General features: G+C 40.8%; 1 protein-coding gene across 1 annotated transcript in view; it reads right to left on the bottom strand.

Annotated features, from left to right (window-relative positions):
- LOC110988427 (atrial natriuretic peptide receptor 2-like) overlaps window positions 1-11,698 on the bottom strand; it is a 60,442-nt gene extending 48,744 nt beyond the window's left edge. Inside the window, exon 1 of the mRNA XM_087145841.1 lies at window positions 11,533-11,698. The gene's annotated coding sequence lies outside the window, so the exon portion shown is untranslated. The remainder of the gene's footprint in view (window positions 1-11,532) is intronic.
- Between the last annotated feature and the right edge of the window lie 2,071 nt (window positions 11,699-13,769).

Genomic DNA, 13,769 nt, shown 5'->3' with positions numbered 1-13,769 from the left:
GCAGATTAATATCCATTGGCAAGTCTCCAGACACACAGATCTATGTTACTCCTTTTTAATTTGTTATATTCGAAGACTGTCGTTCAGTCCATCAAGGTGAAACTTCATAAACAGTATCTATTCAAATTCTTTCCAATAAACGAAGCCAGGAAATATATTTAACAGAGTGAAATATTACTCTGATAGAAAAAAAAAACAGACATGAAGTGAAGTTACAGGAATAAACACTGGGAAATCTCAAAATATGATTTATCTAAATGTGGGATCATTATTAAAACCGGGCTTTTACTGTGGAAATTTACTTCTAAGAGAGAAAGAGAGAGGAAACAGTGACAAATCAATCTTAGAATCATATCTACGACAAAATGACCGAACGAGAAATGCAGCAAAAAAGTGACAGGAAGTTAAAGTGCACAACTTTTCGGAGATCCGCACACACTATAATCATATCGCATGGTTTGGGCATATCAACCCCTCTCCTCAGGGTTTGGTTTTTCATGGAACACCCTGTATAATAATACAAAGAGATCGCGTATTTTCAAATCAAACCAATGATTACGGAGCAGTTGCATCGCACGGGACATACCCCCGTAGTAAAACCTCAGTGACAAACCTTTCCGAATAAGCCATACCTAAACCAAATAGACCTCTTGAATTTCATAAAAGATTGACCATAAATAAACACGAAAACGCCAAAGAAAAACACATCCATTTTGATGATTCCTGAGTTGAGTTGCACAATTTCCTGAAATTCCATGTAAAGTAACCCTTAGACTTCTGGAAATGAAATCTCGAATACCTTCGAACGAAACAGAATGATGAAACCGAACACTTGTGAACAGTAACGAGAAATTGAATGCGTCAAAATAACAATGCTATAGCCCTTTCAATTTTTAACAGACAGAATGATGTGAAATTTCGTGACGGTAAACCAACTCCAAAACTTGAGCGCCCTAGTTTTTCATCTTGACATAAGGGGCAAACATTTAACATAAACGGATTTATATGGGTTTTCTTTTTTTTTGGTTAACTTTTTTTGGTTTTTATTATTTTATTTTGTTTTTATTGGAATGCGACTGCTTTGTTGGTCGATGAACGTGTATAAATCATGAGTCACGTTACAAGAGGCTGATACATTTTAACTCCATCAGCGAGTTTCTTAATATTGGGGGCACAGGCCTCGGCCACAAAATCTTCAAAACGTACCGGGCGTTTATATAAAGCCCCAAACAGGGTGAGCAGGGTGAAATGAAGCCAGCGTTCGAATCATCATGCTTCGTTTCACCATCCTCCGGAGAAAGATCAAGAGGATGTCACAAAAATACCGCCGTGTTTCAGAGCACAATGCAAGCCAAGCATGCGTGGCGAATCGGTGAGAATGCCACATTTTGAGGTCCTTCTACTGAGCATTCATCACGATTTCCCCGGGAAAGGCGCTGTCCTTTATGGCTCCCTCATAAAGGCACCGAATTGGCCAGCTCGTATTAAAGTCAGGCCCCTCCTTTATTCGGAACCATTGAAGTAATGACAAATCGATTTCTGTCCATTTCCCTGGTCAGGTCCTCTTTCCACGTGCGTGACGCAGGAACTTATTTTCCAAGTGGCGTCCGACAGGCGAAACCGCGGTATATACCACGAAATACGCGAGGACGTGAAGGTGGGAGGTTGGAGCGGTAATACCCTGTCGAAACTTTGAAAATGAGGACCTCTGTGTTCGAAGTGGTCTGCAGGGCCATTAGCGCGCTGGGTAATGTTGTAATTAATGTCACGACTTACCAACTCCGTCTTTATCACTGTCACGTAAACGAACGGGAATCTCAGCACGACTATTCAGTGTCATGCATGGCATCCATGCTTCAGTTTGTGAAGGCTGACGGGGTATGCATGTGTAGACTAATCCGACGAGACGCCATAGACACGCGCATTCTTAAGCTTGACACGCGAGTACTTGAGCAAATTTTAGCCTATTGGTCAAAGAGGCGTACGATGTGCGCGTGCCACCTGCACAGTACGGTTGTGGCACCACAACAGCGGCCGGTGTAGCACCACAAAGAACCGTTTTTAAGTCTGGTAGTTGAATTACACTGTATTGACTGATTGCGATCATAACTTTAACTAACTATTCAATAAAAACAAGATCCTGTTTTGCTAGCAATAAAGCTTTCTCCATCTCTGGTATAAAATGCCAAAAAGATGGATGTAAATATTCATATTCGTATTTATATTCATATTTTATTAAACCAATTCGCAGCATTAAGCTGAATGGCAAAAATCACAAAAAAATGTAAAAAAAAAACCCACAAAAGTACACAAGAGTCCATAAAAAAACTAGTTAGGTAATTTGATTAAGAAGCTCTGACAGAAAGGGTATTGCACCGTTACCATATCTGTTGGTTTTATAATGATGGATCCGGTAATTATTGAAATTTCTAAGAGACATACTGTGGGTACTAATATTTTGGGGAAACCAATTTGCATATCTGTTGGATTTTATACATTTATTAGCGAATGGGAGCAGAGATGACGTCTTCTGTCTTCCAAAGATTCGAGGCCCAATGAATTACAAACATCTACATATGAGGCGTAATCAGGTCCAAGAAAAATACAACAGGCACGCTGTTGAATGCGTTCGAGTTGATCAACCTGATTTTGGTTAATATTACCGTGCCAAACTGGAGCTGGATACTCACAAATAGGGCGAACATAACAAGTGTATACAGAAACCATGTCATCGATAGGCAAACCAAACCTTTTAAAGTGACCAAGCATGTATAGCCTACGACTAATTTTTGAGACCGTGTCATTAATTTGAGACTGCCAGCCAAGATTAGATTGGACTATCAGACACAGAGGCCTAGTTTCGGACACCACCTCAAGTTCAGTCCCTCCAATATTAACACATGGTGGTCTAGGTGGTACTTTTTGAAATCAAATTTGCATAACCTTGCATTTTGAAGGGTTGAGCCCGAGGTGGTTGTTCTTCGCCCACACATCCAGGCCATCAAGATCCCGCCCAATCGGGCTAGGTTCATTAGCAGGACAGACCTCTGCAACTGAGGTCAGATCGTCGACATATGTCACCTGCTGACGTCGATCAGTGAGGAAATTGGCCATCCAGGGTGAAATTTCATTTCCAACACCTAGTTCGTAAAGCTTATGAATAGCTAAAGTACGGTCGACACGGTCAAATGCCTTAGAAAAACCTGTCGTTACCAGGGTGCCTACAGTTTTTCTTTTATCAGTACCTTTAAAGAGAGCATTTAAGATTTCAACAAGACAATGAGAAGTAGAAGATCCCTTAATACCGCCATATTGATTACGTTCAATAGAGCAATAAAGGTTATTAAGCGTCCATTTCGCTACAAATTCCATACATTATTTTGCCAGACGAGATGTTAAACAAATAAGCCTCAGTTTGAGAACTGTTGCAGGAGTTTCTTTTGGTAGTGGAGTTACGATAGCATCCTTCTATACCCGGGGAACCACACCTTCAACTAGAGACAAATTAAAAATGTCAGTCACAGGTTGGCTAAACTCACAAGCAAACTCCTTTAATAATCAACCTACCTCGAAGACCATCAGGGCCAGCTGCCTTTTTAACAGTAAGTTTTCTCAAAATGCTGTACATCTCCCACACCTGAATTTGTGTGGGCAAGTGGACAGGTACAAAAGGCAGGTAATTTCATGAGGTCGATTGGAGGTTGGCTTGTGCACACTGAAGCAAAATTTATATTGATAGCTTTAGCAATCGCAGAGAAACTACATTGTTCGATATGAGGCATCGAAATAATTGGAGGTTGTAGACTTCTATTTATTATCAGTTGAATGCCATTATGCCAGCGTGATAGATCATTAGATTTGAGGTTCTGAATGCGATTTCTGTAATATGATTTTTTAGCCCGAGATATTGCACGAATGATCTTATCACATAGAAACCACCAAAGCATCAATTTCCCTTCCTCAAACGCAACTTGATGTTTCACTGTTAGGATTTTAATACTAGGGTTAACCCAAGGTTTATCTCCTGAATGGGTTTTGATCACCTTCGGGGGAAAATGAGTGCCAACATCTTCTGTGATGGTAGCATAAAAGGCATCAGCATTATCATTAGTACTGGATGCACTCATAACCTCGTCCCATAAATGCTCGGTAATCCATCTTCCAAATTCATTTATGTTTACATAAGGATCGGCCAATCTTCTTTTGACTATAACCTTGCTTTTTATACAACGATGGTCGCCAATAAACAGTATTATGATCACTTCTACTAATTGGTGAACTTATTACTGGGGGGTCATATTGATTCTTTAAGTTTGTTAATATCAGATTTAGAACGGCATCACCACGAGTTGGTTGATTAACCAATTGTTTTAACAAACGCGCTTAACACAGTGGGTAAACATCAGTCCAATTAAAGTTCCCCAAATCATTTTTACCTGAGTCAGGATATCTCAACTTTACTCTATCCAAAGTTTACTGTATCCGAAGTTATCATGATATGCGCCTGCGTGTGGACTCTGTACCAACACGCAGGCGCTACTTTGGTTTACAATATGTATCGATGTTTTTTTATTATTTATAAATATATAGTTGGTTCGCTTAGGATCTGTGAAAATTGATACCGCAACTACAGAAAAGACGATTTTTTTAAATTACATGTCTTATCACATAGTCTATTTTAGTCTTTCGGTTTTGTTTGCGCCAGCTTAATGACACATTTTGTGCCTTATCTGAACGTGTTTACATGTATCAAAATAACAATTTATTAAAACTTCATAAATTCTGAAGGTTTTACACGGCTTTCTTTTTTCTTATATGCCAGGGCCTGTTCGCCCCTTGTCCCTAAGACGAAATAAATAACACGTGACAAATAACTTGTGTGTTCTAAGTTTGGTAATGCTAAAGCTTGGAAGCCTCTGCGTTGAACGATAGATTTACCTTTTGTAAAATTCGACATGCCTTTTGGAACTGAACACTCAGTATAAAAAGGATTATTGCAAGACAACGAGGGGAACAACAAATACATACAAGAAATACCAAATATTGTTGAAGTTCTAAGCTCTACTACCCTACATCTGACCCATCGTTCTGACAAACAACGATGACAAAAATATTGTCCATTCACTAACAGCCGAACAGAATTTTCACTCCTGCAGTTGTTTAGCCTTTCGTCAAGGCCTTCGTGGCTGTGTGTGTGTAACTGCAAAGCGACTGGACAGGAGACCAGGCGAGTGGCGCAGCCACGAGGCTTTTTGCAACTTGATTTTGAGGTTTTTGTGGTGAATTATCCGTAAGCTTTCTGATATACATTATTCATAAATTTCATGTAAACATTTGAAGCAGATGAGTCTCTGACATAAACGGCATCAATTCCAAAGCTTACGCAATGTTTCCATCTGGTGTTTCATGAGGGCAATAAGCGGTGAGATGACAACTAACTATGATGCTTGTTGGTGGGGGTGGTTCTGACGTTGGAGTAACACTGGTAGGTAGCAGTTCATCAAGGCCAAATTGTCAAAGCAAAACGGCAGTGCTCGTGGAGCTTTTACTACATCCAATTGGTAAAGACGAAAACGTCACACCCGCGTACAGATTCTTCAGTAACCTAAGGATGCGACTGTTTAAACTCGGCAAGGTGAAATTATCCAGCACCATATTCTAAAAGACCTGTCAAATCCTGCTCAGATAACTGACCTGCACTCACGGTCACCGACACTGTTGACACGCTCGCCATCTTCCATATACTTTCAATTTACATAATAGGTTAATATATGCTGACCTGCTAGTTTATGATTGGTTGGAAGAACAGGGTAGCAAAAATGGAAAATACAAAGAAAAACATACGAAATTCCTGACAAGTCGGAAAAGACCCTCGTGCTGAGCCGCTCGTGTATGTGGTCTCCTCTCGGGTCGCTTTGCGGTTACACACAGAGCCACGTAATAAATAATCAGTTAATTAAGGTCAAGCTGGTGCTGGTAAATCGCAGCCTTCGAGCCCGCGTAATGTCAGACATGACATCCCTCATTACACCGCTGCCGCGGATTCATTCCAGCTGTACCTAATATGCACCTAATTGCTGTAATTGCATTCTGGGGGCATGAACAGGTTTAATTTCTTCCCTGTCCCCTGAGACAAGTCAAGCTATGGCCTTGCGGCACTCAATTTAGCCTTTATGAAGGTTGCTCTTAGCATCTGAATAAACCTTAATACCGTACTTCTTTTTTACAGTTACGGTGAAAAAGAAATTTTAAATCTAGAGATGCTCCTGCGAATACCACAGAAATTCATGGTGAGTGGCAGGTGACTGGGTGTATGCATTTCAAATACGTGTCCTTGGCGTAGGCCTGTTCGCTCGTGCTTCTCTTTATCTAATTTCACGAACTTTCATTTGCGCTCGTTTTAGTGTACTTTATCGTTTCCCTCGCTCCTTTGAGAAAAGTGCACGCCGCCGCGGACAAAGCACTTGCACCTTGTTTCAGATTGTCCCTTCTCTATTAATTTCCCAATCAATACATCCTTACAATGGAGCAGTGAACTGAAAGCCTCACATTAATGTCGTTCGGTGTTTGACTGTAGTTTGTCCAGGGCTCCATTACACACGTACAGAGTACAATTATCCATATTCTGTGATGCACTGTTCTCTTTGTCAAACAGTCTCGTGATGAGCAATCATAGTGGGATGACGAACCTCATTCAGTGCAAGAAAAGCGGGTCTTGTTTACTTTGTTTTCTCATCCCTATTAAACATGGAAACACACACAATGTGACGCTCCATGTCTGACCATTCCAGGAAATTTACATTAATCAGTCGGTTTTTATACGGCTTGCAAGAAAAATCTAAACAAAAAGTACTGTATATCACTTTCTAATAAGAAAGATTGGGCAATTCAGTTTTCCCACTTTGAGCACAAAGCAACACAAGTCCACTGAAAGCCTAGGTCCGATACAAACCAATATACAGACATGGGACGTATGGGACGTATGTCCCATTAAGCGACTGAGACACGATGTCAGCATAGCAAACTACCCTGAAACATTTATTCTAACGGCGTGCCGTTAGTCGGTGGAGTTTACTCCGCCATTGCCTTTTTGATATATCGATTTGGAAGGTGGAACACAGGTGATTTGCTTGTTCCCCCGAGAAAGCTTGACACCAAGTGAACACAGCCTTTAAGTGATTTGATTGTAATGTAGGTTGTTTGGACTCCTAAGAGGTTCCTAAGAGGAGTTATGTCACTCTTTGGAAGGCTACTGCCTCTGTACTCCTACCACAGATTTGTGCTAATTCAAATGAAACTTCGTCGCGCGTACCCCGACATGCACGCGCGGACAGGAGCACGCATGCAATGTTTGCCGCTTACCTAGAGCTTTATGGGACCAGTACTTGTCACAGCAAAAACACTTAAAGAAAACATGCATAGCAAGAACAGGGTTACCTACGGAAGAGTATTGCTGTCAACGCGTAAAATATATTTTATCTCGATTACCTCGTTTTAACGACATTGCTATTCGTTTTTAACAACTTAATCGTCGTGTTTCAACGACGTAGCTACCACTCGATAACGTAATGTTGATATTCGACATCCAAGATACCAATGTAGTATAACAAGATGATAAGTAGTTTAAATGAGATAAATAAGTCGTTTAAACGAGATCAAATATTTTTTCGCGTTGGCAGCTATACGCTTCTGCTGTTACCAGCCCAAAAATGTCATGTAATTTGCATTTCTACTGAGTGATTATCTCTTGACATGTGCATGCACAAACTACAACTGCCCCGGCAAAAGAAATTAGCCCATCCCAGCGCTCTGTGAGGGCAGTGCGCGAGCCAACTCACAACGATGTTTTGGGATGAGAAAAAGCACCGCATTGAGGTGGGGGCACTGTTATTAGTCCATCGAGCGCAGATACATAATTTATATAGCAGTGACGGTTCCTCAGGGCCGTGGATATATATACTGGTATTGTATTATAAAAAGACTCGATGAATCAGCGACCAGAAAACGAGAAGCCACTTTGGCCTCATACACTGCAGTAGCAAAACACTCGTGGGCAGTTGGTGTGCCTGCGCTACTGCATCTTCAATCAAACTGGGTGTTGTGTGTTGCCAAAATGAATGTATAGGAAGGCTGCTCGCGCAAACTGACGGAATTTCAGTCGCAATCATAAGAATCGGGATTTTGATTGTAGATGATTTCAGGCTTTGTGTATTATATATAACGCAAATAACAAAAATGTTTCCCATATGTGCACCGGAAAAGCAATCGTCCCATAAAGTGACAGACGAAAATTCCTCAATATCTATCTCATGGAAATGAACGTTTAATTTGGCATGTCCCGAAGTTATGCTTACAATTACACTCACAACTACCATTTGGGAAACACCTCACTCATTAATTACAACTCCCCACTACCCAACAGCACTTCTCCTGGTATTTGCTTTTAATTTTCAAAATTAACTATGCCCCGGCAATTACTGTTGGCACGGTTAGCAAACTTACTAACAGCTGTTCACATAAAAACATTTGGAAATAACGTTGCACGTAGGCTTCAAAGCGCATAGTGTGGTACATCATCTAATGAAAAGGGCCATATCATTATTACATTCCTATGTAATCACCTGTTTAACTCTGCATCATGTTTGTTGTCGGTTAGTGGTATTTATTTTTTAAACGTCAGCGTCAGCTTTGTCTACGTCTGTAGCTCCAGGGTCAGTCTGAAACTTAATCAACTTGAACAAAATTGAAGGATCTGCAAGTGGCTCGATCTCAGGTTGCGATCCTCAACAAAATGTACTGGCTTAATCCATCCCATTAACCACCCAACCCTGGTTTTCACAAATACCTACACTATAATTTATTGATATAACTCAGTCCATTTTGTTTTCTTTAAGCAATGACCAATTTCCAGGCTTGCTCTTAGTTTCCATGTTAAATATTAGCGAAAGGAAAGACATAATAGTCCTTTCATCCATTTTTGCTTAAAAGGATGTCTCTTCCTCTCGCCAAAGGCATGGGCGATCGGACCGTCTAGAGTATAACTGGATCAAAATAACAATCTGACTACGATCTTAGTCGACAAGACGGCCCTAGTTGAACGAGACGGAGAATGTACAGCTTAAGCAAATTTAAAACTAGGTTACATTCTATTAAAACGCATGTGGGCTCATCCCACAAAGCCAAATAAACTTAAGTCATAATTACAGAGTATATAGACATGCACCTCGCTTGGGGCGGTTTCATAGTGAATTATGTAATTCCATTAACCTTATTCTTTACAACTACACAACTTTAACGAGATTACCCCACATGAATCCGGAGGGTTTTTGAAGTGAAATTACGCTACGGCCCAGCCCGTATTTAAATTGACATGCAGTTTGCTCGGTTAATGTCTACCGAGACATAGGCTCCTAGGATTTTCAAAGACCGATGTGTTAGAATCTCTTTCCAACCTTTATTTTTGTAAATGCAAATATCTTGCCATCTGTAAGTGTAAACCCTCTTTACATGTATATTGTCGAAATTCTCAAATGACCTGCACTTTTTTCCCGTGCAAGCACTCAATGATACGGTCTTCACAAAACACTCTTGGGGATTTTTCCCAACTAAAAGCTTATTCTAGGGGCTTAACCCCGTTTTGCTTTTTTAATCTGACTGATTGCAATAGCCGGCTGGACGTGTCTTCATTTGCGCACGGTAATCTTCGGTAGGTTGGGACATTGGATGTGAACAAAATATACTAAAATTCCATTATGATATTACCGTATTACAACCTTGGCGATCCAGAGCAATTACCACACCACAAAACTGCTTCCATGTCATGTAAAGTAAATAAGGACAAGTCAGCGGGTCCTTTTAGTTCCTTGTTTGTTGAAGCTATAACTGTGACTTACAGGATGTAAAATGAGAAAATCTAGCTGGATGCATATAGCTTCCATCTCACACGGCGTTTTCTCATCAATAAGATGTCCTCCCGAGAACGATAAATCGGTATGTCATTTTGTCATTTTTTTTTTTCAGATTGCCTTGAAAAATAGAATCAAGGGTGATCAGCTGGGTTGATCGCTTAGAGCTCAGAATTTAAATTATACGACGAAGCAAGAAAAGACTCATCTTGATGAAATTACAGCCTTGGTAGTGTAGCGAGCTCGATAATGATTGGAGACACCTGCCTCCGTGGGAAGGTGGGACTTTGTGTCATTACACGCTCGGGCGGTGATAGTAGATACGGGATCTTCTTCCTACGTTTCTTTGATGGGGAGCGTGCGAGGATGTAACTGACACAGCAAAAACAAAAAAGTACCGGCGATTATCTCCTCCCAGTCTAATCGATCGGGTACTGGTCAAGTGAAGCATAAATGGTGTCTACACTGATAAGCATTCAGGCAGTTTTGTTGTTTTGTTTTGAGTGGTGGCAATGGGGCACACCCCCCGTGGATATCCGCCCCCAGAGCAGCCCTGAAACACCCACACACACCCAATCGAAACTTCAAAAATTATCAAGATAGTATACTATCTGCAGTTTGCTCGTTTCCATTACCTCAATAAAATGCAAAACTGTGTGTCCTAAAATTTCCTAAAATAGTTGACGACAGTGAAATAGGTATTTTTTCGGAAAATAACAGTATGGACTTCAAAATGAGACAACGCTAAATGCCAAACGAGACTTTTACAGCAAGATGCAAACATTCCAAACTTTACATAGAGGTAATACGTTATCGTATTATGTAATATCCCTGCCAAGGTAATAAGCGAGGCTCAATATCGATAACGCGCATAAGCTAGATTTTTACTGGAATTCCCCACAAGAGTACGCGATTTGACATCAGCCGACAAAATCGCAACATATATTGAAGAATGCTAATCAGATTTTCACCCTGCACAATAGTCTTCAGTTAGAGATAGGAGGTCTACCAGTGGTTTCACACTTCAGAAAATAAATCGCTCATTAAAAGGTAAACACACGTCATGACAGTTTGGAAAGAAATCTTCAAGGTTCTCGATACCCACGTACTTCACTATATTTCTTTTTAATGTTTCAGTTAACTTGTGACCTGCAAATGGCCATTCCAGCACCAACTATTTCTATAGTCTCAAAATAAAACCAATAACTACTTATAAAAAATAGCTTTCTCCAAAGTCCACTGCAATACAGTGAGTTTTGGGTCTCACCAAAGGACAAACATTAAGCAAACAAGGTTTACAAATTGTGTTCAAAGCCGGGGCGCTTTTCTTTAAAACAAAAAAGGATACGTAATTAAGGTACGTACTGCAAAGCAGATTTTAGGCGCATGTTTTCAATATACACGGATGGCAAATTCTGGAAAAATGGCGGAATCATACCTAAAAATTACCCCCCCCCCCAAAAAAAAACAAAAACAGAAAACCAAAAAACTGATACTGCACCCCTCCATCGGTCATATTGACAAAAGGCGTACATTGTATCCACCAGCGTAAATTTTGCGCCAATACCTGCCTGTCTGCATATAACAATAATTATAATCCTAAACATTGTTGAAGAAGTTCACTTACCTTCCGCAGCCTTCAGTCCAAAAAAGCTCCCTTCTACACCATAAGACTACGGCAAATGTTGCCTACTTATCGAGTACTGTACATTCTGCGTCCGCTTCCATCGGATACGATCTGAATGCACCCGCTCCCTCTGATCGATCCACTTGATATTTTAGCGCAGCTTTCGCTAACTTGCTGATGACTACACTTCGAAGCTCGGTGTTACGTAGCGCGCTTGCTTTGCACTTCTGAGTCTCGTCCCAGGATATTTCCTGTGCGCACGCTTTTCACATTAACATGATAGGAAGGAGCGGTGAACACTGTCTCGTTTAGACCAGGATCGAACGTTCGATATAACCCACTCTCCACATCAATAATAGTGGCCTTATAATTGAAAAAAACAACGTCCCTCGACGAGGACAATCAGGTGACTTTCGAATGCTTTGAAGCTGTTGATAAAATGCTTGCTTTCGGTACATTTTGTGGCGGCGTAGTTTGTTTGGTCTCATCAACGACAAGTAACTTAACTTGACACTTCGCAAACTATCCCTGTTCGGAAACGAAATTGGGGGCGGGCTGAACGCGCGAATGAAACAACGCATTCGTGCCCCGTTTGTAAATAATTTGACTTCTCTGTTTTAATCAAACCAGGACGCTGAATCGTGACTTCTCAGTTTTTTTTTTCAATTCAACAGCTATTCAACAAGGAAGCGAAAAAGATTCAAAGATGCAAGAAAGTTTGCAAGTAAACAAGCTTTCCCCCCATTTTTTCACTGCATGACCATTCTTGGTTGAGGCTGTAAAAAGTCAACATTCTAGACAAATGCTGAAGAACTAAGGTCCTTTTTGTAGTTTTATTTTTCCATGCGAATACCGATCCTCCTTTCCTCACAAGTGTATATGCGTGTTGTTCATGGAGCACACAAGGAGCATGGGTGGAAGGAGCAATCCCCGGTTGGAAAGCTGACGGCGGCAGGAACTCATCGATAACTCACTTGGGAGAGTAGAAAGCACGCAAAATTCAAGCATTTAAGTGTAGCTGAGATTTTGCCAAGACGACCCTTCTCTGTTACCTTATACTCTTCTTTCATGTAGGAAAATATTTGACATTCTTATTCAGTTTAATATATTAAAAGTTGCATTTTTAACTACATTCAAAATTGCGCTGTTGCTGTGATGTCATTCAGGGAAAGCGCAGCTTAGTGAATGTGCATCTTAGTTCAAATCGTGAACCAAGAATATACTCACTGAAACCATCTCTGAGAAAGGATTGCTCGCCGAGGTTTTATTATGTGCTTAAACGATGAAACATCAAAAAAGCCAAAGCTGACAAGTTGGCCAGAAATACGTACAAACATCCTGAAGTTTTCGTGTGCACAAACCAATGTAACATGGAGGGTTTCTTCCCGGGTTTTCTCATATGAAATTACTATGAATACAAACCAAGAATACTATTGTGAAATGAAATATAGCAATATGGTTAACTGAGACACACATGTGAAGGTTTGTACGGTGCTAAAAATTGCACTGCAGAGACCCTTTAAGCATCCACAAAGCATGCAGTAGTACAAATTCCTGCTGTTAAATAACAGTTTGAATTTTGGGGTTCACAGTATTCAAGCACCACTGCCGAATTTCAACAGAAAAATAAGTCGTGAAACAAATCAACGCAGAGCACACTGAGTCAGCTGCCATTTTCGGATTCTTGTGACTGTTGAATGTTGTAGCTTTAACCCTCAAAGCCTTCCCATCCCGATGGAAGTCATTACCGGTTGCTGCTATTTATACTCCTTCAAACATCCGGATCAGATAAAAATCCAATTTTAACCTGGAAACAGCTCATGGAAACTAAAATGCAGTGTTCATTAGTGTCATGTCAACAGGGACTGGGACCCAGAAGTGGCCGCATGGATTGTTCATCTAAACCCGTGCGTGGCAACAGACTTTCAATCGTAGTTAACATATAACCACAGATGCAGGGCCCCAAAAGGGTCAGTTTCCGTTCTTTTTTTGAGAAAAGTGACGAAGATCTCAATGGGTATTGGGGATAACCGCATACACGGAAAGGGAAATCTACCCTGAAGTTGGCGAACAGACGCCGCGGTAGCTCCACCTTCATCGCGGTTGAAGCATTTATCAGGGCTGCAGTGCCTTCTCCAAGTCCTCCCAAAAACAAACCTTGAAGTGGCAGTTGATGGTAGTCATTAAACCCAAGTTTGTGTTGATCAATTACGATGTGGCACAAACAGCCAAAGGTG

Source organism: Acanthaster planci, linkage group LG14 (genome assembly GCF_054643075.1).
Source record: "Acanthaster planci isolate LZ-2023a linkage group LG14, COTS_SCS, whole genome shotgun sequence".
Lineage (NCBI taxonomy): Eukaryota > Metazoa > Echinodermata > Asteroidea > Valvatida > Acanthasteridae > Acanthaster > Acanthaster planci.
This window is presented reverse-complemented; position numbering and strand designations above follow the sequence as displayed.